At 42.8% G+C, this 22,524-nt stretch overlaps 1 protein-coding gene across 1 annotated transcript in view; it reads right to left on the reverse strand.

Annotated features, from left to right (window-relative positions):
- The window catches only part of CLVS1 (clavesin 1), a 136,120-nt gene that overhangs the window by 98,375 nt on the left and 15,221 nt on the right, over positions 1-22,524 (reverse strand). The window lies entirely within an intron of this gene.

Below are 22,524 nucleotides of genomic sequence, written 5' to 3' on the forward strand. Positions count from 1 at the left end.
GTGCCCTGATCCAGCTTTCCCTGGATAGGAAGGCAGCCCAGACAGAGCATGGCCTTTGACACTGAATTTGAGTTGGAATCCCTGCCTTACCATATTTACTCGAGTTAAGGCATCAGGCAGGTTCACAAAACTCCCTGAGCCTGTTTCCCTACCTGCCAATTAGGCGTAATAATTGTCTAACTTGCAATGTTTTGGGAGAATGGAGATACTGAATGTAAAGTTCTTGACGAAGAGTAGGTGTGCAAGACATAGTAGCTGCTATTAGAATTACTAGGATTACTATTATTTAATAATTATTCTTTTCTCAATGAAAGTACACATATCTTGAGGACAAGGACTTGTCTTTTCCCTCCTCCTGGTGGCAGGCACCTGCTGGATACTATTGAATCTGTGCAGATTGATCAAGACAGGGATGGCCTGGTGAATGCTTAGAGAAGGCGAATCCCACGCTACTAATTTAAGTAGTTGTACATGCTGACGGTTTGGGGGAAGCCACTGAACTCATCCTGCCACAAGAGCAAGGTCACTTAGGTGTGGGTTCGGTGGTCCAATTCTGTTGTGAACCCCTTTAAATGATGAAGAGAAAAATGCCTTAGAAAGTATCTGAAGACAATTTTTTCCAATGTGTATGTAACAACAAAATCATACAGGAAAGTTGAAACGTGTAAGTCATTGTTAGAACGGAAACTAGAAGCTCAATGTGATTTAATTCAGCTTTCATATGGAGGGGCCAACTACATGCAGTGCTCTGAGCTAGACATGAGAAAGTGGACAATCTATGGTCTTTGACCTTAAAGAGCTTATTGAGGAGAGAAAATATTTACATTACAAATAATTCTCGAAGCGGTTGGAAATTTCCTGTTCACTGTTCTATCCATTGAGAAGTGGAGATGTAAATTAAGGTTCTGGATCTTACACAATAGAGCAGTGATGGCGAACCTATGACACGCATGTCAGAGGTGACACGCGAACTCATTTTTTTGGTTGATTTTTCTTTGTTAAATGGCATTTAAATATATAAAATAAATATCAAAAATATAAGTCTTTGTTTTACTATGGTTGCAAATATCAAAAAATTTCTATATGTGACACGGCACCAGAGTTAAGTTAGGGTTTTTCAAAATGCTGACACGCCGAGCTCAAAAGGTTCGCCATCACTGCAATAGAGCATCATCATCACAATAAAAACACTAACTGTGCAGATATCTGTACATATTTATGCTCAACACTGAGCATATTTTAAATTGCTGGGAAGTAAAGTCATTTAGAGTATTGCAAGATGAAATGTATCGCAATATATAGAGATAACGCTCCCCCTCCCCCTTTTTTTAAGCTAAAGAGAAAAAAGTAGTTTCTTCCTTACAGGGCTCATTTTGAATTCTCTTGTGCTCTCTACATCTAATAGTTCCATTTACACAGACTTATATGATGAGATAGATTCATGTGGGTGAACTTTTTTTTTTTGCCTTCAATAAAAAGTGATCTACTTTGGCTCACTTTTAACAATAGCCTGAATATTGTATTCAGGAGAGTTGTCAAATCGAAAATCTTTTAACTGAACTAAACCATGTTTTTAGGGTTTTCAAGTATTAAAAGATAAAAATCAGTATTTTTCTGGCTACATTTATCATGTGGAATGAAATCCTCCTAAATCATAAGAAAAAAAAAAGCCTTTGAAAGTGTCTGAAAATGCCAAGTTCATTTTTAAGAGAACATCAGATCTGGATTTACAGATTTCAGTTCTTCCTTCACTTCAACAAATATCTGTTAGGCACTTGTTTATGGTCTGCTTGGTGCTATAAGGAATACAAAAATGAACAGGACTTGCTTCTGTGATTCGATGTTTAATGATCACAAATTCCTCCCATCTCAGGAGACCTCTCCCTCCCTTTGTAATGTGACCATGTTGCTTCCCTCATCCAGAGTCCAGAGAGAGTTTCTTTCTGCACCTTTTCGAGGCAGGCTGGTCAGGTGATTTTGACCATTAGAATGTGAGTTCCTGAGTCTAGGCTTCTATAGACCTTGCAACCTTTTGCCCTTCCTCTCTTGGAACCCTGTGACCACCATACTAATCAGAAGCCTATGATTAAAGTATACTTGGAGATAGAGGGCTGCTCTCCAGCTGCTGAACTGAGCCTGAGTCACAGCTGAAGCTACAGCGGAGTGCAGCCAGTGAACCAGGCAAAACCGACAAAGAACCACCATTTTTATCTCTAATGTAGGGATTTTTTTTGCAAGAAACGTGACATAAACATCTTAAAATTTTTCATTTCTCAGTTTCAAAAAACATCCTAAAGAAAACTGCATCCATGGAACTTTCAGAAGCTGAGGTGAAGTGGGGTTACTCAGGTAGGAGGACAACATGCACAACACTATTGCTCAATAAGAAACAACAAGAGAATAAATGGAAATGTAGCAATATAAGATGTATTCCCTCACAGCAAGAAATCCTCTGGTTGGAAAATGTAGAGTACATTATGTTCCAAGATAACAAAAGGTCAGGATTACAACCAGTCCTAAGCACAACAAGGAAGAGTTTCCTTTTTCAGCATCTGAAAGGAGGAGAAGGAAAGAGGGAAAACAGGAGGGAATCTTATAGAAATCCGGAAGAAAAAAGTTAAGGCACCCAGAAAACAATCCACAACAAAATCAGGTTGTTCTCAGACTACACAGCAAGTCAAAGTGCCAGAAAGCAGGCTAGCAACCACGTCAGAACCCTGGAGCTGAGGCCTCCGAGCCTGGATTGTCAGGCCTTCTGTCACGTGTGTGAACAACAAAAGCATGTCGTCTACTTGAACACACCAACCATCAGGGCCTCTTCCTGAATAAGCCACTGGAAAAGCTATGCCAAGACAATGAAGCACAGGTAAACACGAGTCTGGAAGGGAGAATTCTTGGTAAAAGGACAGGTGCTGAGCAGAAAAATGAGTAAGATGCAGAGATGAACTTAATTGTTTGCTCTAAATGGTTATAGTCAATTTTGACTACTAAAAGGTATTTTTTAATGAATTAAATGATTACATTTATTTTTAAGATAATGGAAAGCAAATACGGTACCCACGACCACAGAGTTATGAGGCAAATCTAGTAGAGTGGTAGAGTGTAAAAGGAAACACTATTCCATTTCTTACCTTCCACAAGAGATGGTTTTCAAAATTACTAATTTAGTCTTTTCTGTGAGAGTTAATTTAACACAGGTCTAATATTGTCTTTAAAAAAATCTAAGCTAACAATTATTAAAATTAATAGCACAAAGTTTATCTCTTAAATTTTTGCCAGAAAAATAGAAAATACATACAAATGTATACAGCAAAAGTGAAGAAGCAAAGACAAACAAACAAAACAAAACCACATATAAATAACAAAAATAAAAATCATTAAACAGTAACAACACCATTCATAACAATTGGAACGTATGAGAATAACATCTAACACAAAATTACACAGAGAAGCTTAAAACAATTAAGGCGATCAAAAGCAGAGCAGATAATACCAAAGAAAGAGAAGAGAGGCAGGAGGTCATGATTCCATTCCTGGTCAGGACACATGCCCTGGATAGGGGCTTGATCCCCAGTAGGGGGTGTGCAGGAGATAGAAGATCAATGTTTCTCTCTCATCATAGATGTTTCCATTTTTCTCTCCCTCTCCCTTCCTCTCTGAAATCAATAAAAAACATTTTTAAAAGCATTATTTTATAGAGATAAAAGCTATAACCAATGCTTCAGATAAAATGCACAATATCTATATAATAAAAAGATAATATGCAAATTGACCCTAATGGCAGAACGACTGAGAACTGGTTGCTATGACACGCACTGACCACCAGGGGACAGACGCTCAATGCAGGAGCTGCCTTTGGTGGTCAGTGTGCTTCCACAGGGGGAGCGCCACTCAGCCAGAAGCCGGCTCATGGCTGGCCAGTGCTGCGGCAGTGGCGGGAGCCTCTCCCACCTCTGCAGCAGTGCTAAGGATGTCCGATAACTGCTTAGGCCCACTTCCTGTGGGCTGTGGGCCTAAGTCTTTAGTCAGACATCCCCCGAGGGGTCCCAGACTATGAGAGGATGCAGGCCGGGCTGAGGGACCCCTCTGGGTGCACCAGGCCTCTAGTAGTACTTATAAAATGCAATCTCCCTCTGGGTGCACGAATTTTTGTGCACCAGGCCTCTAGTAGTACTTATAAAATGCAATCTATTGAGGATTGATAAAATCCAGGTATAGTGGAAGAATTTGACACACTGCTAGCAGTCTATTACAGAATCCATAGGCAGAAGTGAAGATGTAAAAGTTGTTGATAAAAATAAAGAAATTTATCAGTATTTTTAGAATATGTGATTGTATGCTTGCGATCCAAGAAAATGAAAACCTTACAGTAAATAAACATAAAACAAATATACAAATATTTATATGTTAGAAATTCTGCTTATGATGGTAGAATAGGCTGGAGGCAGGAAACAGCACCCTTTCCCCAACGAAACAGAAATGTGGGATAAACATAATTTTAAAATGTTAATTCATAGCTGAAGTCAGAAATAAGAAATTTCTAGTACTCACAATGAAGCAAGAATCATCAAAGGGATGAGGGGTTGGAAGTGTTACAGAGCAATTGAACCAGATCCATCTCTTAGGGGCCAGAGTGTTAATTCTTCTATGACAATATGATGGAAGCCAAGGTCTTGAGACTAAAACTAGAACTGTCTCCCCACATAAAACGAGGAGCTGGAAAATGGGGAAATTCTCATTGTAACAGGAATAAAGAAAATTCTGTCTGCTTATTATTGGGCATGACATAAAATGGGGCTTTCATTTAAATCCATGGGGGTGGGGTACAGAGTCTCTGAAGGCGACATATTATATACATTAAAGACGCCACCAAAAAACTGTTAGAACACACAAATTCAGCAAATTTGTAGGATAAAAAATTCATATAAAAATCAGTTGCATTTCTATACACTAATAAACTATCAGTAAGAGAAATTAATAAAATAATCCCATTTAAAATAGCACCCCAGAAATTAAATACTTAGGAATACATTTAACTAAGGAAATGAAAGATTTTCATACTGCGAAAACTCTAAAATATTGGTGGAAGAAATTGAAGACACAAATAAATGGAAAGATATTCTTTGTTCATGGATTAGAGTACTTAATATTGTTAAAATGTTCATACTGCCCAAAGCAACATGCAGATTCTGTGCAATCCCTATCAAAATCCCTATCAGCACATTTTTGAAAGAATGAATTTAAAGATGGGTAAGTTCAGAGAGACATTAAAGCATTCTTTCCTTCCTTGTCCTGGATGAAAATAGAGAGAGTGACTGATTTTTGACTCTAGGAAAATCTGCTAGTAATGCATCCATATAAACATTTAGAAAATAACATGTAAGATAATAGAAATAGATAACTTACAAACCCAAAGTGTGGAAGGGAGGAGGAGTAGAAAAAAATAAAAGCCAAGCAGACCAACAAAAGAAGTGCTCAATTGCATTGTGAGGAGGGGGGATGGATGCTCTCCTAGACTGATGGGAATAGAAGACAAAATAATGATGGGAATAGAGACCAACACAACCGTCTGGGAAGCAACTTAACTATATATACCAAGAGCCATGAAAGTTTTCATTGCTCATTAATTCAACTTCTTGAATTTATCCTTAGGGGGAATAAAACCAAAGATGTGGTGAAATATTTATATAGAGAGATGCTCATTAAACCATTATTTATACTGCTCAAACATGGAAAATAGCCTAATGTTCAGAATTAATTGACTTTCAAACTATTCCATCATAATTTTGTGCTCAATGCATACTTAGTAAACTAATAAAGTAACTACAATATATTTTTAAGTAAAAAAAGCAGAATAATAAAAAGAGTTGACATTAAATGTGGGTTGGTCATTTTTTTGAGCTTTACTTATGTTAACTCCTTTAATTCTCATTACAACCCTTTGAGGTTGATACTATTATTCTCATTTTATTGGTGAGGAAATTTAGGCACAGAGTGTTTAAGTAACTTCCCCAAGCTCAGTTAGCTAGTAAGTGGTGAAGTTCTGACTATACCCAGGCCACCTGAACTCCTTACCACTGTGCTAACAATCCATTTGACAGCCAGTCTATAATTCTACCCAACAGGATACTTGCCTCCCCAGTACATCACAGACTCGTACTCATGGGCTAAGCAGTCTGATATAATGTGGTGGTCCTTAAACTCCTTTGGGATGTGAACCTCTTGGGAATCTTCTGGAAGCTGGGTACCTTCTCTGCCAAATGCACATGTGTCTAAAATTTTAGGAGATTCACAAATTCCCAGTAGCAAACTATAGAGCAAAAGTCTCTGCCCTCAGGTTAAGAACAAACCAGGTTAAGGTACCTCACTTAACCAGCAGCTTCCACTACCTAGACCACTGCTGAGAACAAAGAAGAAAGCTGCTCCCATGTTTCTCTCCCCACCTAAGGTGCCTTTGCCCAGGTGATCCTTGCCAATGTCCCTGCTCCTGTCCCTTCTGTGGGTGACTGGGTCTGGCGGGATCAAAGCAGTAGAAATTTAAATCAGTTAATATAAAAACTGTGGCCATGGTAGTGAGGCAAGGGTCACATGACAAATGAGAAGAGGGTGGTAGCTCAGTTGAGGAGACCAAAGAGAAGGGGCCCAATGACAATGCTATTTGTATCTCCATTGCTTTAGAGGAGGCATGGAGGGAAGACAAGGGATATAGTAAAAGATAAGCAGAAAAATAAGCTATTTTATTTTGCCCAATATATATATTTGATGAGAGACAAAGGCTTAAATAACTAGAAAAGTCTAAAAATAAAAATACAAAGGATACTCACCACTTGGTTAAAACCAGTTTTTATCCAAGTATAAATGAAGATATGGCCCCTTGCTGTTAGGCTGAGGGCAGTATTACAGAGAAGGGAGACACATGCTAGTAAGTCAGAGGGACATGTAGTACATGAATCCAAAGTTGGAGAAATCTTGGGAGAAAAACTGTCCAGGTTTTCAATTTTGCACAGTTCCAAATAGATGCTGCGATGGAAGGTGCTTCGTGCCCTGCCTGCTGGTGCGCTGAGCAGAACTAGAGTTCTGAGCATACAGTGAGATGTTAAAAATTCATGCACTGCTACAGCTCATTTACCTTATTTCTTGGGATTCCCCAGAGGTCCTCACCCAAAGCATATAATTCAACAAGCTCAGGTTCCTGGCTTCCTAATCCATAGAAAATTAGAAGGAGAGAGGCTTTTAAGAGCAAGCCTACTAACAGTAACAATTAACAGCTAAGCAGAGAAAAAAATACTAAAAAAAAAAGAAAAAAGATCAGAAGCGCATATAGCATGGCAATATGTGCCATGTAGCATGGGGACAAAGTCCATGTGCCCCAAGAAGCCTCATCCTGATAGCTATTTCACAGCCCAGGGTACAATCATTTATATTCATCATAGTCGCCATTTATCATGAAGTATAAAATTATATTTAACAGGGCAGGGAGGACATATGCATTCTCAGGTGCTTTTTTTTCTTTTTCTTAAACAGAAGAGAATGTAATAAAATTTAAAAACCATTCCTTAAAAAGCAGCCTAAACTACTTGAAAGTTTAATGTCTCTGACGTGCCCTATTCTCTTACAAAGATATAAGGAACATGAAGTATTACAGTATTATTCTGGGAAATTTCACAGATCATATATCAAACTGAAGCACTCTACCTGTGGTGTGTGATATACTAATCAGTATGCATGCTATAAAATTATATGATGGATGAATGCATCAGAAACTCACAAGAAAATGTGTGATCAAAGTCTACACAAACCTGTCAGGGTGAGGAGAACACCGAATAGATACAAGAAGGCATTCACTAAAATTGAGGCAAAGAATCAGGTTTCCAATCCCTGAGCTCTGCACAGAAGGCAGTATCCTGAACAATGGAGGTCTTTATAACAAGAAACCTTTTCTTAACTCGGTCTTATGCACAATGACACAATCCTATATAATAAAAGGGCAATATGCACATTGACCCTAATGGCAGAACAACCAGAACAACTGCTGGACCAGTCACTATGAGGCGCACTGACCACCTCTTGGTCCCTTTCCCTGGCTGGCAGGCTCTGATTGCCTGATGGCCACCCGCTGCGGGGGCAGGGCTGGTGAGCAGGCGGGAACAGCCTAACTCTCCGTTCCTTCACCCAGCCGTCAGGTACCAATCATCTGATGGCGAACAGGGAACCAGGGGGGGGTGGCGGCGGGGGGTGGGGCTGGCTATGGGCAGCTGGGGAAGATGGCCCTGATTGCAGGCCAGGCCTAGGGACCATACCCACGCACGAATTTCATGTGCTGGGCCTCTAGTAGAATATAAAATTCAAGAGTTGAGATAAAATGATGATAGTCATCTACCTTGATCATTATTAGATGAGGAAATTGGCACCTGACCTCATCACATAGTGAATGGAGCCACTACAGCACCCACAATGTTGACTCCATGGTTGCCCCCTCCCCACCAGCAATCTTAAAGTACATCCTCTGTCTCCATTATGTCAGGCTGAGAATCACTAGGCAAGGGGTAGACAGAGCACCCTGGTTTCTTCCTCCCTCATTCTCAAATTCAACTGCACACAACTCCAGGCTCCTCAACAAGAATATGATCATTAGAAAGAGTCTAGGAAGAACCTCTCTCACTTGGGCTTTCCATTGTTCCCAACTTCTCCCCATAGTCAGTCATTCAAGAGAACACCACTGAGCCCTACTCCGTACCCATGGGTACCAAGGATAAAAGACATGACACACTGCCTTCCAGGAGTTTCCCTGAAGCAGGATGCAGTAAAGAAGATTCGTGTGGCTGGCATTTGGGGAGGAACAATGGAGGAGATCAGTGCTGTCCCAGCCATGGGCAAATCTGAGTGGGGATATGAGCTTCAAAAGAAGAGTGGGACTTGATATGTCCTCAAGCATGAAGCTCAAATTCCTTATGGCAAGCAGAGCCTTTCATTTCTGGCCTCTGCCAACCTCCCCCGCCTCACCTTCCTCCATGTGAGCCCTTATATTCTCTGTGCAATGGAACCAACTGGAGCTCTCCCAATGGGGCCAGCTCTTTCACCCGCTGGACCAACAGCCTCCCTCACATTTCCTCCTCTCCACTTGCTCCTTCCAACTTCTCCTTCAAGTTAGAAAATGCCCCCAGGAAAGTATATCTGAGGCCCCAGCTTCCAGGCCGGGTTAGATGCCTCTGACCTGTGCTCCAGTAGGGCCCATCACCTCACTATGGGAATGCAGACTGAGTGAAAAGGGCAGGAAGAGCTGGGAGGAGGGATGGGAGAACGAGGAGAACGGGGAGAGGAGAGGCTCATTTGACTCCAGTGGAAGATGTTCTTTGGAGAAAGAAACTGATGCCGAATTCTTAAGGTTTTATATGGCAAAATGTATGGTAAAGAGCCTGAACCAACTGTATTAGGGGACATTAAAGGTTCCCAAGCAAGGGTTTTGCAACACATTTTGAGGAACCGGAGATTAGGTGGCACAGTCAACAGGCAACCCAAACCTCATCAGGCATCATGAAGAAGGAGAAAGAGAAATGCTCAGGATCAAACCACCAGCCAGTCCTGTGATTTTATCCAGATTAAATGCCCTCTGTTGGAGATGAAGACAATAATGAACCTTTCAAATATTGTTGTGAGGCTTAAGCAAGGTAGCACAAGGAGATCCCAAGGCCTGGGAGCATTATGGTATAAACATTCTCTGGCCCAGAAAGACCCTGGGTGCTATCCGTGGGAATGCCATACTTGAAACTAAACCCAGAGGCACTTTGCGGGGCGTGCTGGAGGAAGGGAAGAAATAGAGGCAAAGAGAAGAAAAAAAATGATGAGAAACAGAAAGAGAATGTGCAAAGAAAAAGCAACGCATCACTTTAAAACCTTCACAACAAAATTTACCCTCTCTTTATTTTCCTGTCTGATGTTACGTTTTGCAGTATAGTAGCAATAACTTCCACAGCTTTATAGTAAACGCTCTGAGCGTGATTTATACCCTTAGAGTAGTGCAGGCATTAAATCACTCCCCACAGCTGTTTAAGTTCCGGAGATCACCGCGAGGAGGGATTATCCAGGAACCATATTTAAAGGGCAGGATATGACGTTGGCAAATATGTTTTCCCACGCAGTGGGTTTTCTTGTTGTTTTGTTGATGGTTTCTTTTGCTGTGCAGAAGCTTTTTATTTTGATGTAGTCCCATTTGTTCATTTTCTCTTTAGTTTCAACTGCCCTAGGAGCTGTATCAGTGAAGAAATTGCTTCGGCATATGTCTGAGATTTTGTTGCCTTTGAATTCTTCTAGAATTTTTATGGTTTCCTGTCGTACATTTAAGTCCTTTATCCATTTTGAGTTTATTTTTGTGTATGGTGTAAGTTGGTGGTCTAGTTTCATTTTCTTGCATATATCTGTCCAATTTTCCCAACACCACTTATTGAAGAGACTATCTTGGCTCCATTGTAAAGGGCAGGAGCGCGGGTGGATGGTTACAGCTCTGAGATTCGGGGCTCGGGGACTGATGGGTTTCCTTCTCGGCTCTATAGTATCTCCTTGTAAAGAGATCCGAACAGGCCTCCTGGCCTGTTGAGAGCTCAGGAAAGTAGTCAGTAGCCCAGAAGAGCCTCAAATCGCACAGGAAAAGGCCCCACAGCTTGCAATGCACTCATCCAGGAAGTCAGCTATGCCCATGAGGAAGTCTAACAGTGAACACAGCATGCAGGTTAATACCATGATTAAAAACTGCCTTTCTCTGCCCGGCTGGTGTGGCTCAGTGTTTGAACATTGTCCCATGAACCAAGAACTCGCAGGTTCAATTCCTGGTCAGAGCACCTGCTTGGATTGAGGGCTCTATCCCAGGTGGGGGCTATACAGGAGGCAGCCAATCGATGTTTCTATGTCATCGATGTCTGTCTGTCTGTCTCTCTTTCTCTCTCTCTCTCTCTCTCTCTCTCTCTGTCTAGAAATCAATAAAAACACATTTTGTAAAAATTGCCTTTCTCCATGCCTTTTACTGACCCTGGCCTTTTAAAGAGCAGACACAGGCCATGCCCTCCCTGCAGCCCAGTTTCAAGCGGCGGCATTGCGAGCATGCTCAGCATTGCCTGCTGTCTCCAGGCCGTGCCCTGAGAAGGAGGGAGTTATTCTTATCTGCAAGGTGCGTATCTTTTCAATTCCTGCCTTGTAAGTGTGAACTCAGGAGGAGCAGCTGGCCTGGAAAGGTATGCTGTCAATCAAAGCCTGCTCTCCGGGTCCTGTGGCCCCTCACCACAAACCCCCCTGCCTTTGTAACAATCTCACAAAAGCCATGTGACAGCTGGTATCTTCCTGAGGGCAGCCACCCGGTTAGGCGGGGACGTACACACTGTGTTATCTCGGAGCAAAGACCCCACTGCTCTCCCTCCTGTTCAGTCCATCTAGGGGACAGCTGCTAACAGGCAAGCTTCCAGGGGCCTGAGCGCCACCGAAAGGGGATGGTGACAGTGGGCAGAAAGCAGCGGAGCCAGGGCCAAGTGGCATTCAAGTGTGAGTGCTGAAGAATGTCTGATAAGGAGTTTTTGTGGGGGAAGACGGGGATTTAAAAGAGCTATCAGAAGAGCTGTTTGGTTGACCCACATGACAAGTGATATACTGGTCCAGTCGGGTGAGGGAGCAACATAAACTGTTCTAACTTCATTCCCTCAACATCAATCACCGGCTTTTCAGGAGCACATGACAGAGGTAGATTCTGTTTTATGAGATCTTTCAGCTGAATGAGAAATCATATCTTGGGCATTTTAGGCTGGATTAGGTGGAAGTGGGAAACCACCTGAAGGATGGAAGAAAAGAAATGGCTATCTGTGTGCCAGGCCCCTTCCCTATCTCAGATCAGTTAATCCTCCAGCTCGAACAGACACTCAGGATTATTACAGATAGAGGACACCGAGGGTGAGAGGAGGTACGTATCTGGCCAAGGTCACAGAACTAGTAAGCTGCACAGCTGGGGATCTGCTTGCCAACTGAAGATCTGCCCTTGAACACATTTTATTCATTTTTATTTTTTTTAAATATATTTTTATTGATTTTAGAGAGGAAGAGAGAGGGAAGGAGAGAGAGAAACATTGATGAGAGAGAATCATTAATTGGCTGCCTTCTGCAAGCCCCACACTGGGGAGGTAGCCCGCCACCCAGGCATGTGCCCTGACCAGGAATTGAACTGTGACCTCCCAGTTCATAGGTTCATGCTCAAGCACTGAGCCACACTGGCCGGGCCCTTGAACACATTTTAATACAAAGCCATGGGTAGGCAAAGATGATGCCTTGCATCACTATCTTAAATCAGACTCATATTAAGACCACTTTTTGTAACATATTCCAAGCAACATCCAGATTCTTTTATTGGGCTGGGATTTTTAATATTCAAAGTTGTTGTCAAATTATTAGGGCAGAGAGAGGTTGGATAGGATTCTCAACTTCTGAGTTGCCTGGTTTCTGTGAGATTGGAGTATGTGGCTACAGGATTTGCCTTTTGAGCTGAGATCCTTTTCCAGTCTGCTGAGACCTTGAGTGACTGGTGGAGGCTTGCTTACTGAAACCTCACTGAGCAAGCCCTCCTGAATGTCTGATCTACTGACCCCAGATTTTGGCAAAGGGGGCCTAGTGGTGAGCTGTGCAGCATGGCATTTTAACTGTGGAGTTAGGTCCAAGATCCAGTCCATTTTAGCCACTTACCGGCTGTGTGACCTTGGATAAGTTACCGAACCTCTCTGAACCTCAATTTCATCATCTGCAAAATATGGATATTTAATAGTGCCCTTTGTAAGAGCATTACTGCCTGCCCCGTGGTAAGCAGCTGGGAAGCACTCAATGTGGTTTGTGTTTGTGATTGTAATAATTCTCCTTCTCCTCAGTCCCTTTTTTTTTCCTCTTATTCCTCAACTCATAACAAGTGGAAAACGGATCCAGAACAATTCTGGGGATATTTCTGGGGGAAGGACAGACAGCTACACATTTTCTTAAACCTCTATCAATGCGCCTTGGGTCTGGGGAGGAGGGTCACCTGGTGGCACTGGTGAGAAGCATAAAACCCACCTGGCCTGCCTCTCCTGTTTGTGCCTCACCAATATGTGCGCATTGGTATGTTAGACATCTGACCCCTTTCTTATCGCACGCTCTTATACTGAGGACAGTTAACGGAAGGAGGCACAGACTCCCTGCTACTTGTAACAAGCTCTTTTATGCTCTTGCAAAAGCCAAAGGTGAACCTCCATCAACCCGCCTATTTATAGTTTGCAGAGTTCTATCCCACCTACTGCCTCGGGGGTCTCATCAGAAGACAGAGCCGACTTCATGCTCGTCTCCCACTGCCCACTCACACCCCCGAGCTGTCAGGGACGTTTGCCACGTCAGCCCGCTGGCGGTTGCCACAGGTCAGCAATAACGGGTGATGTTTGAAGGAGCTGCTATCGCCAGCATATCCATCAAATAAATTACTGCCTGGCGTGAGGGGACGAGAAACAGCTGAACGCCGTCCCAGAACAAATGCTCCCTCGGAGCGGACAGACTCCAGGTTGCTTTCTGCATTATAGAGTCAACATGACAGTGTCCTTGCTTTCAGAGCTGTGAAGGCAAGAAGGTCAAGTGCCCTAGTAACATTCATTTTCCCATCACTCAATGCCTGGAGGGACGGGGGACGACCTGTGCGATGCCATTCTGGGATGTTGAGCTCCGGTCAGGAACGTGGCCTTTGGACCTTCAGGAACTCGCACAGAGCGAGCCGACTGTAGCCATTCAGTATGTAGAGCGAGCTGACTGTAGCCATTCAGTATGTTCAGCGAGTGCAAGAAGGAATGAATGAGGTGAGGATTTGTCCCACTAAAGAATAACAAGAGTTGTCTATTGTTCGCACCCCATCTGCTTTCTCATTTGCTCACACTGAAGCTACCGGTCCCTCTCCACTTCCTTTTTTGCCCCTACTCATATTAGGAACTAAAAAGGCCCTGAACACTGAGCCTCCAAAATCATCTCAACTTGCTGTGCACCCGGCTTCCAATGCACATTCCTCACTGTTGAGCCCCACTAGAATGGCATTATTGTTTACACTGGGCCTCCTTGGGTCTCTTGACTAAAAGATTGAGCTGAGGGAGGGTGTGACAAACCTTGAATTTGAACCCTAAGTTCATTTTGCTACTTAGCAACATACCACTGATTCAGCTTCTGATTGTAAGAGGCTTCAGGAGCTCTGAGTTCAGTGTAGGAATGAGACCGTAGCTAGGGCTTTGTGGAAAAGCCGTCTTTACATTCAGACAGACTAGGGAACAATCCCACCTCTGTTATCTATTACCTGTACACAATGCAGATCCTTGTGGGACTATGGTAGGGATTAGGAAAAAATATATAAAGCACTTGGCACAAAGGCACTTAACAAAGGGTAGTTACTGACATTGGTGCTAGGACCTTCTAGACATCCCCCATCAGGGGTTCTCAAAGCATGCTCCGGCTCCACTAAGGACTCGGAAATATGACGGTCTTTTAGGTCGTCACGATGCCTGAAGGAGGGGCTGCTAAACATTCCACAGTGCTGGACATAATCCTACACATGAAAAGTGGAGCAGCTCCAAAAGCCAACAGCACTCCTTTCGAGAATCACTGCCCGTGACCTTCAGGTCCTCTCTACTGTCCCACTGAACGCATCCCCATAGTCGTCCACCAACAAGAAGTCCACTTGCAGTCTCTCAGAAGCTCCATGGGTATTTTGAAATATCTAATCACTCAAGGGCTGAACCGTTGGCTCCAGATGTCTTTGGAATGAACTTGAAATTGGAAGCCTTTAGTCTGAGCCTGTTTTCCCATTGATGAGTCATATAGTTCCCCAATTAGAAAGCACCTTCTCCTCCTCAAACCTCTTCTTTATCATCTGTCACTTAGTGATACTAAAACTCCGCAATGGTTATGAGAATTCAACCAGAAAATGTACATGGAAATGCCTGGAAACCATCATGTCCTGGGAAGCTGTATATGGATGTACAGTATTATGTACTATAATATAATTGAGTAGAAGCCAACTTAAGGCTTTCTTCTCTTGGGAAATCTGATTGGCCTAAGCAATGCTGTGCTGAGCTCTTTGGAGCATGAAGCACAGGGAAAAATCAATAATCCTTATCCCGCCTTTTTAAAAATGTTGATATATTATTCATAGGAATTTTTTGAATTAATTTTTACTTTAAAAAATATTATGTGATATTTTTAAGTCTTATTTATTTATTTATTTATTTATTTATTTATTTATTTCAGAGAGGAAGGGAGAAGGAGAGATAGAAACAGCAATGATAAGAGAAAATCATTGATTGGCTGCCTCCTGCACATCCCACACTGGGGATCGAGCCGGCAAGCTAAGCATGTGCCCTGACCAGGAATCAAACCGTGACCTCCTGGTTCATAGTCAGCACTCAACCACTGAGCCATGCGGGCCAGGCTGTATGACAATATTATGTACTTTGATTCCTGAGTGATTTGGTGGCCTCTTAAATTTTTACCTCCTAGGCAAATGCCCCACTCCCTCACCCTTGTCCTGATTCTTAATCTCCAATCTAGTTGGTTGTGGGTTTTGGGAGGTTTTTTTCAGACAGAGAGGAAAGGAGAGGGAGTGGAGAGAGAAACATCCATGTGAGAGCAAAACAATGATATGCTGTCTCCTGCACACCTCTACCGAGCATCAAGCTCACAACCTGGGCATGTGCCCTGGCCAGAATTGAACCAGCAACCTTTCAGTGCATGGGGACGATGACTGAACAACTGATACACACTGGCCAGGGTGAAGTTGGTTGTGCTTTAATCCAAACCTTTTATCCCTTGTTCTGTATGGTGGGGAAAGAGCCTACTGGAATAATTGCCTCCTTAGAGTAACTCCATATATTTGTCAGGAGTAATCAAGTTATTCATCAGCCCTTTTCTCTCTCCACTAACTTATCCTAACTTAGCTTTTCCTTACAGTGCCTCGGCTTCCTTACAGAACCAACTTTCCAAATAATTTTCAACCTAGCTGCTGATTTCTGAACTTTTATTTGTGATAAACAAACAATACCCTGACAAAAGAATCTCAAGTGTAACTTTATACATTATGACTTGTTTTTCTCCCACTCAAGTACTTGGAGACAAGCTGGTCTGCACAGAGCACTAATGGATGCTATTGTCATCTATTGCAGAGCTTTTATTATCTGGACTCCCCAAATGTCTTTCTTATATCCTAAGAATTTAACAAACACCCTAAGATGAGGTGATTTCTCAGAGCTACAACTGAGCGAGCACAGAGAACTTTGGAACACAGTGGCTAGAGTCTCAGTTGCATTTTTCATATTTTTCCAAGTAGAGAAAGGTTGGTTATAGCATCAAATCTTGCCACCCTTAGAAAGTACATCTTGTGACCCATGATTGTAGTTATTTGCCTGATTTGAATTCTTTTCTTAAGAAACATTGGCCATTTATTGAACACCAACTATACCAGCCTATGATCATCGTCACCCCCACTTTACAGGTTGAGAAACTGAGGGTAGTAAAAATTTAAGCAACTTGCTCAGGATCACATGGCTGGTTGGGAGGCAGCTGAGATGTGAAGCCAGCCATCTGGCTTCAGAGATAGGGCATTTAATCACGACTCTATTCTGCCTCTTGGACACCGTCAAGTAGGGCAATTGGGGTGAATCCTTGCAACAGCTCCTCAAGCCAGATATTATACCCACTTTCACTTGATGAAATTGATATTCCAGAAGGGAAAATAACTTGACCAAGTTCACTCTTTTTCGCTGAGTGAAATCCATGAGAAACGTGCTCATACTTCCCTTTCCATGGGAAGGGCATTCCTGGGCCAATCAGGCTGTATGACCAAGTGCAAGTGTGCAACTCAGAAAGAAATAAGAAATAGATTTCATTTTTATCAGATCTTAACAAGAAAATTGTGGATTCTTGTCAAGGCTGATATGAGTTTAGGTGAGAAAGATCAAAAGGCTCATTGAGCAATAGCGTCCCCTTCAGTCACTATCACATTCCGAGCTGATGAGCTGAAATGTAAACTCTGCTGACCCTGGAAGCTTCATTTTATGGATGAATATGTGGGTGCTGATTTAATCTGATGCATTTCAGTGCATCCTGGCAGCCTCAGAAAACCATGGAAGTCGGATCGCTCTCTGCTGTGGCCTCGTTTCTGGAGGAGGCCACAGCCCAGAGCACTCCTGCTCCGCAGTTGGCACACCTAACCCAGGCAGATGGGGCCCTGCCTGTGCCTCTGGATGATCCTGCCTCCCAGCCCTCACCATTATGCACTTTTGTTCATGGTGTCTGGGTCTAGAAGAATGAGATTTACATAGTTTTATAAATATTAATAACCATTTTAATCTCAGTAAGCCTTTTGTATGAGACATTCAAATCACTTCCCAGTCATCACAGGCCCCCAGCGAGAGTGAAGTAATCATTTGGCAAAGCTGTGCCAACTTTCCCAGGCCTTTAGGGCCCCCTTTAGGCTGGGTCTGTATAACAGGGAACATGTTTGGGGAGAAAACAAGTGCTTCGGATGGGTATGCAGACAGATGGCACCCATCGGCCCACCCCATTTTCAAGCATTGTACTCCTGTCTATATTTTTAATTTATTTACCATCTATTCTCTCTTATTTTTGTAGTGGGATGTTTTATAATGTTAATAATAATACCAAAAGCTAATATTAAGGGTTTGCCATGTGCCAAATAATGAGCTGTGCTCCTAAATGCATTATCTCATTCAATCCTTCCAATTGCATTATTAGATAGACATCATCCCCATCTTACAGGTGAGAAAACTGAGACCCAGAGAGATTGCTTGTCCCAGGTCATACAACCAATAAATCACATGATAGTGAGACCACATTCTAACTGAGGCTTGTTTGCTTCTAATGATCTCTGGCTGTCAATGGCATAGTTTCATCATTCACCTTCTTATGAAACCAAAATACTTGGAACAAATAGTATTTTACAGTGTGAAAAATATTGACTCAAGTAGACCCAGCCTTGGGGGTGGGGTGGTGAGAGGAAGAGAAAGGGAGAGATTACTTCAAAAAGCCTAGTGGATTAAGAGCCTGTAATGTGAATTTTAAAATCCCTTTCCATTCACAGCTTTAGGCTAAATGAGCTTCACATTCATGAGCCATTAAAGCTGGAAAGTATCTCAGGAAGTACCTCAAGCTTCTTATTTTACACTTGAGGAAACTGAGGAACAAAGAAATGAAGTAGCTCATCGAAGGCTATCATAATCATAAACATTTGGATTATTCCCTCAAAGATTTGCTTCTTCCTTACTATTTATTATTCTTAATGCATTTTGAGGTATATACACAGGCCAAATGCTAATAGAAAAGAAGATATTTTGCTATGACTTACTTCTCTCTGTGTAAATCACTACATACGGGCGCCTGTCTGTGCATCATCTGCCTTGGCAGATGGAGGTTCTAGAACACTTACAACTAAGCACAAATGAAGTCAGCTTGATTATTCTCCAGAATCATCACACAATTTCCTGTTCTCAAATCCAAATGTTAACGTGCCATTCTCAAAAGGACAGCCATCCCGTCTAGTTTAAGGTTGATGTGCTGTTTTGACAGGTTGTGTCACAAAAGGAGTTCTCTCATGGGAGACGAGAGTTAGCAGTTTACGTGTTTGCACCATTGCTGGACAGCGGGCTGCACAAGGAGCTCTTGGCTGGCAGGGACCTTATGTTTTCACCATTGTCCTCAGTGCCTAGAACAAGCTCTGGTCTATCCCAGTGGCTCCCAACCTGTTTTTGGCCATGCCCCACCTAGCATCTCTAAAATCCTGATGCCCTTCCTGTGACATATAATTCTTATTATTCAAAAAGTGAACTCCTATTCACGTGGAGGAAGCCTAAAAGGCCATTAACTTGGTCTAAACAAGCTTCCAAAGAATGTGGCGTCCAGGAAAGAGAAAAATAAAAGAACGAAAGGACAGTTGAAGTACTGAGGAAGAAATCATGAAGAAATTGTTAAAATAATAATAATAATATGAAGTGATATGAAAAATAGCAAATAAAGTTTCAAAACATATCATAGAGAACTGAAATGCATAAATATGTCACACTACATATCTATATACTGTATATGAGGCCCCTAGAACCATAAGAAATGCAAAAAAAGTCATTGTTAATAACTCATTCTCAAATTGCCACCCCTTAAAAATCAAATTGCCCCCCTGTGGGGCGTGTGCCCCACATTGGGAACCACTGGTCTATACTCATTAAATGTTTGTTGAGTGAATGATGGATAGGTGACTATAAAAATCTGGAAATCTTTCTCATTAATAAGCTTTGGAATGAGGGGTTCATCATGAAGGCTTAGGGAATAACAGCAGAAACACAGAAAGACAGGCCAAGCTGAACTTCAGACCTAACCAAACTCTAGACTCATAGTGTGAAAATATTCAAAACCCCTTTTAGGGTGAGAGTGCCCTATCCCAATTAATTAACCAGAAAATAGCCAGTGGCTGCTAAGGTGTCCTATACTATTAAAATATTTAAGAGGGGGGTAGTGATAGGAGACAGTGAAAGGGCACCCTAGAAATACCTTTTAATTATATTGGGGAAGGGGTTCTTTAGTCCGTTTTTAAAGTTATTTTTATTATTATTTTTAAACCTGTGTCTCCCCACATAACAGAAAAATTTCAATGATGACACTGCTGTGCAATCTCAACCCACAGGTGAAGTTTTGGAGACTGATTCATGCATTTTTCCTCATTCACCATATATAGGCTATTGTGCCATGTGCCAAGAGGGAAACATGAAAAAGACACAGTTTCCTTCCCTCAAGGAACCTGCAGTCTTGGAAGGAGGGGATGAAAAAGAGCTCACAAGTAAACCCACCATTACAATATAGCTGGGTTAAGACAACTCACTCTTAAGTCAGATTACCAGGGTTCAACTTCCTCTGCATATTTTACTAGTTGTGCGACAGTTTTGTGTCATCAAATGTAAAATAGGGGTAATAATATTTCCTGACATGCAAAGTTCTTAGTGGGTTAAACAATACATATAAAGGCTTCGTAGAGTACGTGGTGAGTAGGCAAAATGTTAGCTATGGTAACAGTGGTTCTTACACATCTATTGTAAATGCTTTAATGTCTACATGAACAGAGGAAGGGCACCTAACTAAAGATGGTTGGGGTCTGAGGAGATAAAGACTGCCTTCCTATCCTAGCTGGTTTGGCTCAGTGGATAGAGCATCGGCCTGCAGACTGAAGGGTCTCAGGTTCTATTCTGGTCAAGGGCACATGCCCGGGTTGCGGGCTCGATCCCCAGTGTGGGGTTTGCAGGAGGTAGCTGATCAATGATTCTCTCTCATCATTGATGTTTCTGTCTCTCTCTACCTCTCCCTTCCTCTCTGAAACCAACATATATAAACTCGTGGCCTAAAAACTTCCTTTGTGGGTTTGTGAAATATCTATATATATAAAAGGCTAATATGCAAAGTGTCCCCTCAAGAGTTTGATCAGGAGACTGGGAGTTTGATCGCTCGCTATGACGTGCACTGACCACAAGGGGGCATCGCAGAATGAAAGAAGGCCCCAGCTGGCAGCCGGAAGACCCCGATCAGCCCTGATCACTGGCTAGGCCTAAGGACCCTAAATATATATATGACTGCCTTCCTGAAGAAACATAAAGAAGGATCTGACTATGACGTGCACTGACCACGAGGGGGCATTGCAGAACGAAAGAAGGCCCCAGCTGGCAGCCAGAAGGCCCCGTTCAGCCCTGATCACTGGCTAGGCCTAAGGACCCTATGACTGCCTTCCTGAAGAAACATAAAGAAGGATCTGAATCAGATTGTGTCCAGGGTGGTTTGAATAGGGACAATAAGTGGTTGGCCTCTCCTTTAGGTGTCTGATGGGACAAGTCCAAAAGCTTAGAGGCATGTAAAAGCCTCTGCTATTCAAAGAAAGGCTTATACTTCCAACCAGCTGGACCAGGGAACAGAAGACGCGCAGAGGGTGAAGTGGAGATTGATAAGGTGGGTCATAAGAGGCCTTCCTTTACTTTGCAGACTTTTAGTAAAAGGCGAAAGATTTATGCGATCTGAAGAGAAACCACAGTATACTTTGCAGACTTTTAATCGGGAGAAGGATGTGACAGAATTTTGTAAGGGTCACTCTGTCTACAATGTAGACAAGAATGGTTCAGACGTCACTAGACCAGAGGCAGGAGTGCCAGTTAGGAAGCCGTCCCTGGAATGCCAAGTGAGCAATGACAAGAACCTAAACTAAGGCCCCAGCAGTGGGAGCAAAAGGAAGAGATTTGAGAGGCTTCTAATAAAAGGACAGGACTTGGCAAATAATTGGATGTGAGAAGCAAAGGCAGGGAGCAGCCCAGGATGATACCTAGATTCCTGGCTCCAGAGACTTGATGGATGGAAGAGCAGCTAGCACAGGGAAGAGTACACATTCAGTTGGGGACATGTTGAGTTGGTGGTTCTTAATGGGATTTTTAAACTTATGGAGGGGATCCAAGAAATTATTTTATGTGTTGAAAACACTTGATTTAAAGCTATCTCACGAATCCATTTTTGTTGTGCTGGTTAAAGAGGAGAACACTAAAGACAGAATATATGGTTCTGCTGGAAGACCAGCTTTTAATTTTGTTAAAATGTATGACTCACTTTAATGAAGAAACTAGTAACTTCTAAGGTGTCTCACAATTCTAACACATAATTCTGTTGTTCCCAAAACAGCCATGGATCTGGAACTACCTTTTGATGACAATAAACTCGTGGCCTAAAAACTTCCTTTGTGGGTTTGTGAAATATCTATATATATAAAAGGCTAATATGCAAAGTGTCCCCTCAAGAGTTTGATCAGGAGACTGGGAGTTTGATCGCTCGCTATGACGTGCACTGACCACCAGGGGGCGTCACAAAATGAAGGAAGGCTCCAGCTGGCAGCTGGAAGGCCCTGATCAGCCCTGATCACTGGCTAGGCCTAAGGACCATATCCCTGCACAAATTTCATGCACAGGGCCTCTAATATCTATATAATAAAAACCCAGCAACCATTATGACAGAATGACTGAACGACCAGAATGACTGGTCGCTATGATGTGCACTGACCACCAGGGGGCAGACGTTCAACGCAGGAGCTACCCCCTGGTGGTCAGTGCGTTCCCACAGTGCAAGCGCCACTCAGCCAGAAGCCGGTCTCACAGCTGGTGAGCGAAGCGGCAGTGGTGGGAGCCTTTCCTGCCTCCGCGGCAGTGTTAAGGAGCGGCAAGCCAAGCGGTAAGGAGCGAGCAGGTGGGTGGTTAGGAGCAAGCAGGCGGGCGGTTAGGAGCGAGGGGTCCCGGATTGCAAGAGAGGGCACAGGCCGGGCTGAGAGACACCTCCCCGCATGCACAAATTTTGTGCATCGGGCCCCTAGTCCTATATAATAAAAGGCTAATATGCAAATCAACTGAATGGTAGAATGACCGGTCGCTATGATGCACACTGACCACCAGGGGGCAGATGCTCAACACAGGA

Source organism: Myotis brandtii, unplaced genomic scaffold (genome assembly GCF_000412655.1).
Source record: "Myotis brandtii unplaced genomic scaffold, ASM41265v1 scaffold351, whole genome shotgun sequence".
In the NCBI taxonomy this organism is placed as follows: domain Eukaryota; kingdom Metazoa; phylum Chordata; class Mammalia; order Chiroptera; family Vespertilionidae; genus Myotis; species Myotis brandtii.